Source organism: Aythya ferina (genome assembly GCF_964211825.1).
Source record: "Aythya ferina genome assembly, chromosome: 3".
In the NCBI taxonomy this organism is placed as follows: domain Eukaryota; kingdom Metazoa; phylum Chordata; class Aves; order Anseriformes; family Anatidae; genus Aythya; species Aythya ferina.
Window position 1 is genome coordinate 22,411,598 of NC_140298.1, and position 12,730 is coordinate 22,424,327.

The 12,730-nt window shown below is 42.6% G+C and overlaps 2 long non-coding RNA genes across 3 annotated transcripts in view; both read right to left on the bottom strand.

Moving 5' to 3' along the window:
• LOC311434028 overlaps positions 1-3,178 on the bottom strand; it is a 224,997-nt gene extending 221,819 nt beyond the window's left edge. The window contains exon 1 of one of the 2 annotated variants that reach the window (XR_014691217.1): positions 3,112-3,178. This is a non-coding gene — a long non-coding RNA (uncharacterized lncRNA). The remainder of the gene's footprint in view (positions 1-3,111) is intronic. The other variant, XR_014691218.1, reaches the window with a different exon arrangement.
• Positions 3,179-6,815: 3,637 nt separating this feature from the next.
• On the bottom strand, positions 6,816-9,388 carry LOC311434949. The gene is made up of 3 exons (XR_014691855.1): positions 9,281-9,388; positions 8,756-8,937; positions 6,816-7,202 (listed from the first exon to the last, which is right to left on the bottom strand). It is a non-coding gene; the product is annotated as an uncharacterized lncRNA (long non-coding RNA).
• Between the last annotated feature and the right edge of the window lie 3,342 nt (positions 9,389-12,730).

A 12,730-nucleotide genomic window follows, 5' to 3' on the forward strand; every position in this document is an offset into this window, starting at 1 on the left:
ATTCCTTCTCACCAAGCAAGAAGGAGCTATTTAGAACAAGCAACATTCAGTTCAGTTTAAAACAACAACTTAGTTGTGAAATTATCTTGACTTGCTACTTACAGCTTTAAACATAAGCTGCAATGAACCACCTTCAGTCTGCAGTTGTGAATTCTCATGAGGACAGCCAGTAAGATCTGAGATTTTCAGCAAGGCATTTATAAACACACCCCCTTGCTAGGATAGCTGAGGAACATTTACTGGGAAAGAAAAAGGAGAAATGAACGCCAAAGAACTGAATGTCTCTTTGGATTGATTTATTCCCCAGTTCACATTCTTAGGCATTGAATTATCCACCCTCCATATGAAATGATGTATTTATTATCTTTTTTCCAGACATCCCAGAACATATACCAAGAAGTCTCCCTACAGAGAGCTCTCAGTCCAATGACATCTGTAAGGGAAAGGGCACAAGCAAACCCAAACTTTTGCCTTTTTCTTAACTTAATGCACCAGCAAAACAACTTGGGTCTGCATACGCTTCCTTAACAGACATGTTTAAGGACTCAAAATGTTAAACATGTACATGTGCAATTATAGGCATGAGAATGGTTTAGGAGTGAACATGTGTACTGCATACTACCACAAAATTATCTGTTGGGCTAGAGATTAAACTGGTGCTTCTGTATTACTGCTGCTGCTTTTTCTGTTCTCCAGCGGACTTCAGTGTGTGTATTTGTTCTGGGAAGAATCCAAACAAGTTTGTCACTCATCCTATAAAACCACAATAACTGAATCAATCTTGAAAAGCATTTCTTTTTTTTCAGTACTGTTTCCTCCACATATTTATTTACTTGTCCCTTATTAATGGTCACTAGTGCCTTCAAACCTGAAGCAATCCTGCTTCAACTGTAGAACTAAATGGAAAGTTAGTTAACATTATTGACAAGAAAACAGTGGTCCACTACTGGCCAGGAGATTTATTGCACTGCCAGAATTGCTTCCACCAGAAGAACAGCCTATTAAACAAATATGCAATTTTCTGTAGGTTTTTGCCTATAGTTGCACTGGTGAAAGGACACCAGAGCCTTGCCCTCTGTACATAAGGCACATCTCATCCTTTCTTTTTGTGATTTTTCTGGAACACTTATACAGAACTTTCCTACCATGCAGAAATGCTAGCAGAGAAACAAGAATGTCTCATAAGCACACCCAGAAAGCCTTATGTCTTAATTGGAAGACTAACACTATTTCATAGATACTCTGCTAAATTATTCCCTACCTCATCAGGTAAGACATGTTTGAAGAGCCCCAGACATAAAAATCACTGTGATATATAACAAACATAAGGCTGAGAATATTCAATGTAATTTATATTTGAATTGCCCTGCTGATAAGGAGTGTGGTCTTAACACACTTGATTTCATGTCCAAGGTCATATTAGATGACCCTGCTCTCTGTTTCACAGTCAGTATTTCAGTAAACATAATGAATCCTTCCTTCTCTCCTCATTCTAAATGGGGCTGACTGTGGAGACCGGCAAGAAAAATTACAAAAACAAACAAGACTTTCTGAAAAGAAATCTGAAAAGTAGCAAGACATTGGAGTTGCTAAATGAAGGCATATTAGAAAGCAGAGAAAAGGAATATGGACTGTTATAATCTATTTCAGCACACTTCTGAATACCACAGATAGTGACACCACTTAAATATTTTGCTGATCTGAGATCTAAACAGGCTCAGATTCATATATACAAACTCCTTACCACCTCCAGTCAAGACTGATTTGATTCTTATTTACTGGGCAAAAGTGCCTCTGTATCCTGACACTGATCACTTCCTGTTTCCAACAACACATAAATATTAACCCAGACTTTCCACAGGCATTAAATCAGTTGTACTCCATGCTGTGGAAATCATGAGCTTGATAAATCCCCTGCCCTTCAACCAGACCTGACTGGAGGTTACAGATGAGTCACTTTTAAATTTACTCACATAATAGCTAAGTAAATTGGAAAGAGCATTTCCAAACACAGTAACACCATTAACACATCAGTTACCCAAGTGAATTAAGACACTTAGATATCTTCTTTACTCTATGGCAAGTTGAGGTATCATTTAAAGAAATTTCAATTATGGGAAGAATTAGTATACATGCACAACCTTTGAAAAAGATCCATCATGTACGAAGAAGGGCTGCTAATATTTATGCCCTGCAGAAGCTTGCTCAGAGTTTGATTGCAACAGTCCAACTTTCTGATTTGTGAATTACACTCAGTATTTCCAACTGAATCAAAAGAAGGAGAAATGGCAGAGGAGATAAAAACCAATTAGAAAGCTGAACTGTGGTACTGAGTTTAATCAGAAGAAAGAACATCCAAGGTTCTGCAAACAGTTTGGTCCTTCAGAAGCAAAGAAGGGACTTGCACACAGCCAGTTACCATTCTTAAAACATGAGATTTATCAGCCAAACATATTCTGAAGCAGCAGATCTGCCTAAACCCACAAGGAGGTCAGATCTTTGGTGCTCAGTTGGCAGGCTTATGGGAAGTGTCAGAAGAGGAATGGATGACTCGAAAGCTGGCCTTCAAATATTTCCAAAAAATGGTTCAGGAAAGCTTTACAGCAGCAAATTTGGGAGGAGAGGTTTCTAAGAATTTCTAGCATAAAGTTTGAAGGAGAAACACTGCTTCCCAGCATTCAGTAGCCCAATGTACTGACACATTAGGCCCTGAAAAACAATCCCTCCCCATCTTAAACTAGATTCAGCACTGGAAGGAGATTGGCCTCTGAGTGAGAGAGAAGAACCAGTGAACACCAACAATTTAGAAAGTAACAGGGAAATACCTGTGAATTGTCCCAAAAGAATTAGGGAGAGCTCCTCTAAAGAGGGGATAAGGCCAACAGCCCCACTGGAGTGCCTCCACACCAGTGCATACATTATGGGAAACAAGTAGGAGGCATCAAAAGCCACAGTACAATTAGAAAACTGTGATCTAATTGCTATCACAGAAACACACTGGGATGAAACCACAGTTGGGAAAGTAGATAGAACAGATGGCTACAAGCTTAACAGAAGACATGAGCAGGGAAGGAAGGACAGGGGTGCTGCCTCCTTTTGTCTTGCACATACCTTAACACAGCTTCCAGGAAAGCCTGTCCCATGATCCCCCCAGGCACAGAGAGGAGCCTTACATCCCTTCCCTGTTTAAGAACTGGTTAGATTGTGCACAGCTGCCTCTGATAAACAACCACAGACAGCTTGAGAACTTGTGGGTAAAAATCAAGGACCAGGTAATCAAGGACACCTTGTGGCTGAGACCTGCTGCAGGCCACCTGATCAAGGGGTGGTGGCTGATGAGGCCTTCTGGCTTCAGCTGCAAGAAGCAGAACACACACATGCTCCCATCCTGATGGGGGACTTCAACCACCCAGGTATCTGCTGTGGAGGCCACCCAGCAGGCTGTGAACAATCCAGGAGATGCCTGGTGTGTATCAAGGATAATTTCCTGGTCCAGGTATCAGACAAACCAACCAGAGGAGAGGCGTTACTGGACCTGGTGCTCATCAGTGCAGATGAACTCATTACAGAGGTTAAGGCTGGAGGCAGCCTCAGCTGCTGTGACCATGCCCCAGTTGAGTTTATGGTGTCAAGGAATATGGGCCTGGCAAAGCATAAAGTCAGGACCTTAAACTTTCAAAAATCCAAAAATCAAATTCAGCCATTTAGGGAATTAGTAGATGAAATCCCCAGAGAAACTGTCCTTAGGGACAAAGGAACATATCAAAGCTGGCAACTCTTTAAGGACGTGTTTCTTAGAGTGCAAGAACATCCCCAAATGTAATAAATCAAGCAAGAAAGGCAGGAAACCAACACGGCTGAGCAAGGACTTGCTGGTCAGACTGAGGTTTAAAAAGCAAATGCACAGGTGGGAGAAGCAGGGACAGGTAGCTGGGAAGAGTACAGGGATGCCATGCAGATGTGTAGGGATGGGATCAGGAAAGCCAAGCCACAGCTGGAAATGAACTCGGCAAGGGATGCAAAGAATAACAAGGAGGGATTCTGTAGGTACATTGACCAGAAAAGAAAGGTCAAGCAGAGTGTAACCCCTCTGATAAATGAGAAGGGGGAACTGGTAACAACAGCCATGGAGAAGGCTGAGGCACTCAACAACTTCTTTGCCTCGGTCTCCACTGGCACTCAGGCTTCCCACGTCTCTCAAGTCCCCAGACCTCTAAGTGAGGGCAAGGGGAGCAAAGTCCTTCCCACTGTAATCAAATAGCAGGTTTGGGACCACCTGATGGCACTGAACAGGTGCAAGTCCATGGGGTCTGATAACCGCATCCCAGGGCCTGAGGGAGCTGGCTGATGGAGTTTCCAAGCCTCTCTCCAACATATTTGAGAAGTGCTGGCAGTCAGGTGAAGACCCAGTGACTAGAAAAAATGAATCACTCCCATTTTTAAAAAAGGTAGAAAGGAAGACCTGGGGAACTACAGACCGGTGAGCCTCACCTCCGTGCCTGGAAAGATCATGGAAAAGATCCTCTTGGAAGCAATGTTAAGGCCCATGCAGGACAAGGAGGTGATCTGGGATACCCAGCATGGCTTCACCTAGGGCAAATTGTGCCTGACCAACCTGGTGGCCTTCTACAATGGAGTGACTGCATCAGTCAGCAAGGGAAGACTGACTAATGTCATCTACCTGGACTTCTGTAAGGCCTTTGACATGGTCCCACATGACATCCTGATATCCAAATTGGAGAGAGATAAGAAAATGGAGCCAGAATATTCTGAACTTCATAGAAGAATAACACATGGCCACTTTTGTGTCTCTGACCCTCAAATGTTTGTCTCTAGCAGCAAGTATATGGCAAAACCAGAAAAAGAGCTGGGAAAAAAAAAAGTATGTTCAGTTCATTTACTTTTCCTGGGAGAAAAAACAAATCACCTAGCTCTACTTATCATGTCCAGCACTTAAGCAACAGTTGGCTTTTCACAGTTTATGTACTATTTATTATACTTGCATCTTTCCTCCATCTACCGTAAGAGAGCTCCAGAACAATTTATTTCTTGATTATCATACAGACTGTCTGCCTTTGAGACTCTGATGTGTTTCATAGGAAAGGGAATGTGAGCACTTGAGAAAGAAAAGTGCCTGATAATTGTGGCAGGACTATTATTTTTTTCCTTTACTAGTAATTGAAATACAGTCTTCCTTGGGTAGCTGCATCTTCTGTTAAACCAAATATTCAAACCCTTGCAAATAGGACATGATTGAGACAACTACTTCTACAGTAGTGTTGGCCACATTGGAACACATTCCCATTTTCCTACCTCCCAATGAGTTTCAAAATGAACTTAGTACCTGTAGTTTTATGGCTTTTAGAAGAAATCACCATAAAATATTTATGTAAAACAAAAATTCTGATGCTTATTAAGAACTGTTGTCCCTTGCATCTAAAAACAGCAACAGAAAAATTAAACTTTTTTTTTTTTTTTTTTTTTTTTCCCAAGACAGGGAATTTGGGGCCATCCTGTTACATTTTTATTCCATTACAGTCCACCTGAAATCTTCTGAGTCTATTTTTACACGGATAATAATAATACTTAGTATTTATAGAGCACACTACAAACAAAGACACACCATCCTTTTGTGAAGTCAGGAGGGAAATGCTGGACAGCTATGGAAACAGGGCACAAGGTTAAGTGTCAGAGTCCATCCTAGAGTATGGATCTCCTGGTTCCTCTGCCTCGCACTCATTCCTGAATTGTCAATTTTCCAAGGAATGTTAAAGCTTGCTTGGAAAATGTGATTAGTACATTTTTAGCTTGGTTTTCCTTGGAAAAAGGTTAATGAAACTACACTGTTTGCCAACCCCACTCCTAAGTAACCTTCAAATCTTCTAACTGGTCTCAGCCAAATTTGACAGGATTAACAACCTCAAAGATTGTCCTGCATTCCTTGCTTTTTGGAAAACGTACAGCCGAGGCCTTAAGGTTAGTGTCTCCAGACAGGAACTCAGTTGCTGTATACTCTACTTGGCAGCATGTAACCAGACAGCACAGCCATTGGTATGTATGTACACACACACGTATTTATTGACAGACTGACTGGCACATGCACAGCTGTGGGCTAGCTATTTCCTACCACGTGGGCTTCTAAAGGTGGCAGTGAGGACAAGAAGCAGGGCAATGGCAGCACACAGCTTTCAGCATGCTCTTTGGGGCAGCTCTAACAGCTGACATGCTTGCCAGGGCTAAGAGGCATTGTGCAGCCATACTTAGTCTGCAAGGAGCTCTGGGTAGGTTTAACAAGGTTCAGAAAGAAAAAAAGCACACCCAGGCAGAGGAGCGTGCACACAGCTTCACTGGTCAGAGTGTGGTGAGACATAGATGTTACAGCACTTTCTTTACCCACAGATAACCATGTGCTTAAACACAGACAACCATTCTGGTGGCTCCAGACAAGAAAGCCCAGAGATGTAAAGTCATCTTCTTCAGAGACATAAGGTCATCTCTCTTGGTCCCTCCACATCTGGGCTTCTAGAGTGTCTCTGTCTCCAAGGCAAAGGACAGATGTTGTCAAGACCTCTACATAGTGAAGAATACAATGTCCTATGGCTAGCACACTTTCTAAACATTTTCAACAAGGAGATATTTTTGATAGCAATGTACATAGACACAACTTATTTTTAATCCAGGGCAGGGTAGAAAAAATATTCTAGCTCTATCTCAAACTGCAGAACTGTCACAAAAACATCTTTCCTTTGCAGCCAGTTCAGCTTGGAGCAGGTAAGATCTCAATTTTTCAAAGATCTTAAGGATCACCAGATATATCACAATCAGAAACACTTTATTTTAGCAAATACCTTCAAATCTGATCTGGATCAAATAAATAACTTGGTTGCAAACAAAACTAAGTCAGACAACATCTCTTCTTCCCCCACTTTAAGATGTGTGTAAAATGCATATTAGCCTGAAAAAAAAACATATATATATACTGCTTTGTATTCAACAACAAGAGTGCGCAATGAGGCAGAAACAGAGCTGTTACTTTGCAGTCTGACTTGAGAATAGTGATTGCTTCTCCAAAGAAAAGTAGTGATACTCAAATATGAGTGATGAGCACCAAAACACCTATTAGATGAGCTGGCTTAAGAGCAAACAGAGATACGTGGGGAAATGATCTTCTCTACAGGTCCCTTATGTACTATGCCATCTTCCTGAAAAAAAAAAAAAAAAAGAAGGAGAATTTAATTTTCATAAGACAATCAATCCCTGGCTCCCCTCCAGATCTGCACAAAATGCTGTTAAAAAGACAGGATTTTTTTGCATGTGACAATGGATATTTGTCCAAAAGATGACTACTGACACACCAAACTAATTTTGAATTGTCACCATATCTGCTGCACGTTTGAACTTCTTTCCTCTGGAAAGCAGAGTATCAGAGAAGGGGAAGGGTGCTCACCAGCAGCTCATGCTAGAATGGAGTAGGGATGCAAGGAGCATACAAGCTCAAACCTGTACATAGGCTTTGCAGCCTCTGCTGCAAATGGTAACTGCTAGTGGAAAAAATAATGACAGGCTATTTTTGGTGGTTTTTATCTAGTCTTTTTGTTTGTTTGCTTATTTTCTGTACTCTGTGCTTCAAGCACAAGTGAATCATTCCTGTATAATTTAAATAACTTAAAAAAAAAAAAAAAAAAAAAAGACTGCTCAGTTCTAAACCACAGAACAGGACATTTCAGGTGTTTCTCAATCAAATAACACCTAAAGCTTCATATGCAGGAGAGAAGGCAGGACTCAACCACACCCTGAGATCCTTCAGTGCCTGAAATACCACAATGACCAGCTTCAAAAGTCACTCAAACTTAGCTGGAAGTGTTCCTCTGACTATAATTACATTTTATTAAAAAAAAAAAAAAACCAAAAACTTGTGCTTGAACAAAACAAATTAACCCATCAACACTTGATAATTAAAATGAACACATCAAACTTGGGCGCCTTTCAATTACTACAGTTTTTTTAAGAAACAAAACTGATAGTACTGAATCTGTCAAATAACTAAAAGGCCCAGAACATCACATTTCACAAAAAGACTGGTAAAAGAAAAAGACTGCTGAAAATCCATTCTCATTGACAAGGAAACGCAAGCATGTGAGTTTTGGTGATCCGTACTTCTGCTGAGAATATCCCTGGTGCACCAGGCTGCCCTGAGACATAGAGAATGCAATGTGAAAAGGACAAAGGCAGGCAAGCCACAACAACCTGTTATGAGACACACCACATCTGCAGAGAAAGCTCTCACTGCTATTTATCTCAGACCAATGCAGCCCAAAGCGGATTTGTGCAACAAAGAACTGAATTATGCAAAAACACCGGTAAAATTGAATTCAGCCTGGATGGTTAGCCAGGTAAAGGAGTTTAGAGAATACTGGAGTGTAGGAGAATTTCTAGGGATGAATCATGAACTTGTCTATAGAGTCAATCCTTTGGTTTGCTTCTCCTTTTAACAGTTAAATGTAAGGTATGACAACACGATCATCTGGAATGTGTGTGAGATTAGCTCACTGCTCTTAACAGTGATGGATGTAAATTCACAGCAGCATGGTTGACATCTGCAAACCAACATCAGCTTCACACACAGTTAAATATACGTTTGTTCAGTGGTGCTGTTAAGGACATTCGGGGAGCTGATCAGGAACAACTAATTTATTTATTTATTTTTAATAATGGCCTTGGTGCAGACTGAGGGTAAAATTACACCTGCACTTACACTGGCCATGAACTTTTCTAGTTCATTGCCTATCCCTGTTGTAGAGAAGGTTTAGGATGTGTCTTTCAAATCTCGCTCCTTCTTAACGGCTTTCCTCAGGAAAGGAGAATGTGCTATGTGCTGCTCCCAATGACCTTCAGCATTCCTCTGTACCTTGGGAGTGACTCTGTTACAAAACTGTTCTGTATAAACGAGAAAAAAAATAAATGGGTTATACCAGCAAGGCAGTTTATAAAGGGCCTGCCTGCTTGCTTTCACACTGCTTTTACTATACAACTTCTATTAGTCCTCCACTTTTATCAGCATTAATTCAGTGAACCAGACAGAAAAGAATGAATGTTTGGTAAAGGCATGATATGGCAAGGGGGACACGTAACAATTTTAATCTGCAAATCAGCAGAAAATTTACAGGGCATATATCAATACAGATTTTTCATGTTTGGAACATCTTTAAAGGTAAATTGTCCTACAGAATCATATATTTATTTATTTATTAAACCTGTATGTTAAAAATGCACACTTAACCAGCATTTGAAGTCTGTTAAAACATGAACATTTTCCCCAAGCTTTCACGCAGTACTTAGGTTCCACCTAGTGGCTTTCAATGGCAATAATGTCAGCCTGAAGACTAAATGGGCTTTTTTTTTTTTTTTTTAATTGCCCAACTGCTTAACTTTCAAAATCTATATGTTTAGTTGCAGAAATATTCTGAGAGTCTTCTCCAGACACTTAATTTATCTTTCCATCTACCTAAAAGTTCTCTTGGTCCTCTGATGGGAACACTCCAGCTACCTTTATTCTAGTTTAAACATCTAAGCAAAATAGTCTTAAACTAAAGCTTATTCCCGTGCAAATGTGACTGAGAGGATGGGCTAGCTAAGGGCATTAGCAGCTTGCAGACAGGAGCTATGCGGTGCTGTTATGTCTGTTAAACATAGCAGTTACCACATCCATCCCACGCCATGCCTCTGCAGGATAATGCCTGGTCACTAGCAGAACTTAGTTGGTAACAAACCTGTCAGCACCAGGGAGATCTGCCTCATTTAACAACTGACATTTTCAGCACAGACTCCCTTTACAGTCAACTGAGAAACAGGCAAGTTCTAGACCATGATTCAGACAACCTACTTTAGTGGTTTCCCTTCAGGTGAAATCTGTGAGAAGTTTCTCATTTCCTCATTTCTATTATAAAGAGAAGCTAAAGGTCTTACTGATGGCATGGTCTCTCCATCACCTCTTGAATCCTACCCAGGGTGCCTGACAAAGACTGTGTGCTACACTGCATAGAGCTCCCAGTGAGCTTGAAGCAGACAGTAAGGGAATCTAGAGGCAGGGCAATTATGGCATTTACAGACTTTGCACCTAAAAATCAACATTGACAAGTAGCCATACCACCACAGAAAACTTGATTTCAACACTGTTCAGTCCTCAGTATACATCTCACCCTGATGTTCAGCTCTGATAGATTGGTTAAAGTAGGTTTGTTTTACTGTAGGAAGAATGTAAGACCATTCTGCTCCTATCTAGTTTAAAGGGAAAGTTACAACACAAGCTACAATTATATTTCAGTTCCCCCTTGCAGTAACAGAACACTCACCCCAGGCATTTTAGCCCTCTTTAGAAGAGTTTCACCAGCTCTAAAGAGTCACCAACTTCAAAGGGAAGGAGAAAAAAAAACAACCATCAAAGAAATGTGAAACTTCACAAATATATCAGCTGCCACATTAGAGGTCAAAAGCATTTTGATAAGATATTTTAAAGTAATTTTAGCGTCTTACATAAACAACAAGACAGAGTTCACCAGAACAGGTTTAGTTTGTCCACAGAGATAATAGCCGTTTAAAGAGAAGGTATAATAAAATAATAATAATAAAAAAAAAAAAAAAGACCTAGCTCACAATCTGTGGAGTGGATGAAAGGTCTCTAATGCCTTAATGCAGCTTTTTCGCTGCCTTCTTATTTCAAGGAGCTTTATTTTTGGTTACGTGCAATTTGAGGCTTGTACCTAGCAAATTGTGGCTGCTTTTCTAGATGTGATTCCAGCGTTCAGCAGTACTGCCCAGACTCATTACGCCAGAGCAGTGTCTCCCAGTTTGGTTGCCTTTTCACCTTCTCCTAAGCTTTCATGGATGAAGACTTTGCATACAAAAGACCAGCTCTTGTATGCAAAGAAAAATGGAAAATCTTCAATGGTTTCAAACTTTCTTGTGCTGTAAAAAATGAAAAAAAGAAACGGAGGCTGTACAATATCTGTTGGGCTGTTGGTTTCAACATATGCTCGTGGTTTATTTGCAAGAAAATTAAGCCCATTTTTCAGCAACAGTTATTTCACAAAAGCTGTTCGGATTTACAACACCAGTTGTAATCTCTCAGTGTAAGCTGTTTGGGGTTTTGTTTTGGGGGGAGGAGGGGGCTTTCACGCTGCACAGAGCATCGGGCAGCCCGACCTCACGAAACCTTCACTCAGCTTCTCCGTAGTGGGTTACGTTGCTAGGTGGTTTGGGGGCTGGATAATACTTTAACAGCCCTTGAAGAAACACTTTCACAAGCCTCAGTTTGTCTCTGAAATACTTCTTACTGCAATAGTGTATTTAATTATGTGCAAATGTTAGTTTATTCTGCATTTATAGCAACTGCACACACAGTTGTCGATACACTGGGTACTTCAGCCATCCCTGGGCAATACGGCACAGGTGAGCGTGCTGTTTGAGGGGGCTCGGGCTGTGATTCCCATTCAACTCAGCTCTTCCACCTCAGGGTAAATTTTGGGGGACACGACTGAGGAAGGGCAGGAAGACTGAAACACCCCCAAGACCCGAGAAGCAGAAGTGTGGAGCCCGCAGCTCCCTGGCTCTGGCCTAAACGGCTTCCAGCCGCTGCCGAGCCCCGGGGGCAACCGAGGTGGCCCCGAGCTGGCCCCAGAGGGCGACGAAGCCTGGTTGGGGCCACCAGGAGCCCGGCTGGGGCCTCCACAGCCCCGGCTTCGGCGGGCGCCCGGGAGGGGCCGGTGCAAGGCAGGGGGCGCGGGTACAGGAGCTGTCGGCAGGGCTAGAACTGATAGGTGGCTCCATAGCTCAGTGGTTAGAGCACTGGTCTTGTAAACCAGGGGTCGCGAGTTCGATCCTCGCTGGGGCCTTCCCAGCTTTTCCAGTCCATAGTTTGATTTTTTTTTTTCCTGCCTTTTCTCAGGAGGTGATTCTCTGCCGGAGCCACTTCCCCGCTGCTGGGCGGGTCCCGGTTCTACCCCGCTCTGGGTGGAAAAAACACGCGTGGCCCCCGGGCAGCAGGAGCCGTGTCGGCCTAGGGCCGGCCTGGGGCCAAGGCTGTGTCCTGGAACAGCCAGTCCAGAAGATGGCAGCAGGAGAAAGCCCAAGGCGGTTCCATCTTAAGCTGAAGCTGCGAAATGGTGCAGTTGGCTTTGGCTCCATGTCAGCCTGAGGGGAGGAGGTGCGGGCCCAGCCCAAGCCAGGCCATGGCTCCGCGAATCCAGCGGATGCACTTGTCTGTAGCAAACACGCCACTGCTGTTTGTTACTCTCCAGGTTACACCAAGAATAACACAAAAACCTTTTTCTCCAAATCCTTGTGCACATCAGTGCCTGTCCATGAAGGAACTTTGCTATTGCCATGGTGTCTGCACCCCAGGAGCCCTGAAGGCCGAAGCCCTGGCCCCAACACCTCCCAAAAACAGAGAAAAACTCGGGAAAGGAGAGGTGCTGTGCCCAGGAACCTGCCCCTGGCTGTACCACGTCCTTGCTGTTCTGCAAGGTCCATGTTTCTGTTCCCTCTGGACTCCCGTCCACCTGGCAATGGGGGGGAAATCTGTGTGGTGCAGTTCATGCTGTGGAAGAAGTGTTAAGCAACACAAACTGCCCCGTGTCATGGCACACAGCAGGACAGACTCCAGCTGCAGGTTTTGTGTTCAACTAGGAGCCAACTAATCGCTCCATTTGGTAGCTCAGCTACAACTGGGTTT